Raw genomic sequence first — 1,052 nt, 5'->3', positions numbered from 1 at the left:
CCCGCCTGGGCCCTGCGCCCCACCCTGCGCGGCCCGTCCGTCCGTCACCGCTGTTTCCCCTTCCAGGTGTCTCAGGAGCTGCCGTTTCTGCATCCCAGCGAGACCAGCGTCCTGAACCGGCTCTGCCGCCTCGGCACCGACTACATCCGCTTCGCCGAATTCGTGGAGCAGTACACGGGACACGTACAGCAGCAGGTGGGGCCGCCGGGCCGAGGTATTTCCCGGGAAGAGCGCGGCAGGTGCTATAAGGCCAAACTGCCCAGGACACAGGAGTGGCCCGTGGCCCATACGCGCGCACGCACCGAGCAGAGCTCCAGAAAGCTCTCTGCGATGCTTGTAAGGGAGGGTAGAGAGCAAGGAGGAATTAATCAAATGTAAAATCTTATTCTTGGGGACGTCTTGTAATAATTTCTGACCACAGCAGACTGGCCAGAGTTTGTCAATTGAGCAGGATGCTCATGACTATCTCCTCATGATTTGCAAAGACCCTTGAGATCCAAGAGGCACACCTAAGTGAAAAGAAGCACTGGTACCAGTAGCTCCCAGCACTTTCATAGGTCAACAGAAGAGCTAAATATAAGTCTGCTCAAGTAACTCTAATTGTGACAAGGTTGTATTTGTTTTTCTGATCACTTTGTGGTGAGCTAAGGTGCATTTCAACATGTTCTGAGCACTGACTACTGCTGTGATACTGCACAGATACTACGTTACTCTTCAGACTTGTGCGAGGATGCTGATGCAGATTTTATTGTTTGGTTTCAGGATCACCATCCATCTCAGCAAAACCAGAGTGGATTGCATGGCATTTATTTGAGAGCCTTCTGTACAGGTCTTGATTCAGTGCTGCAGCCTTATCGACAAGCACTACTTGACCTAGAACAAGAGGTAAAGGAGAGAGATACAGAACAGGAGGCTGTAATGCTGCTGATAGATTGTGAAAACTTGTCATTTCTGCAATTAATATATGAGTAGTAGTTTCTAAAATGAAACAAGGTGTTTTCCTTTCCACGTTAGGGATGCCTTCCTGTGAGAATTATTCCTGTGAGATGCCA

At 49.7% G+C, this 1,052-nt stretch overlaps 1 protein-coding gene across 1 annotated transcript in view; it reads left to right on the top strand.

The window, feature by feature from the left end:
• Window positions 1–67: 67 nt before the first annotated feature.
• The window catches only part of TUBGCP4 (tubulin gamma complex associated protein 4), a 12,971-nt gene continuing 11,986 nt past the window's right edge, over window positions 68–1,052 (top strand). Inside the window, exons 1-2 of the mRNA XM_031059721.1 lie at window positions 68–195; window positions 763–885. The gene's annotated coding sequence lies outside the window, so the exon portion shown is untranslated. The remainder of the gene's footprint in view (window positions 196–762; window positions 886–1,052) is intronic.

This window comes from Geospiza fortis, unplaced genomic scaffold (assembly GCF_000277835.1).
Source record: "Geospiza fortis unplaced genomic scaffold, GeoFor_1.0 scaffold2, whole genome shotgun sequence".
NCBI lineage: Eukaryota > Metazoa > Chordata > Aves > Passeriformes > Thraupidae > Geospiza > Geospiza fortis.
The sequence above is the reverse complement of the archived record's forward strand: the minus strand, read 5'-3'. Positions and strand labels throughout refer to the sequence as shown.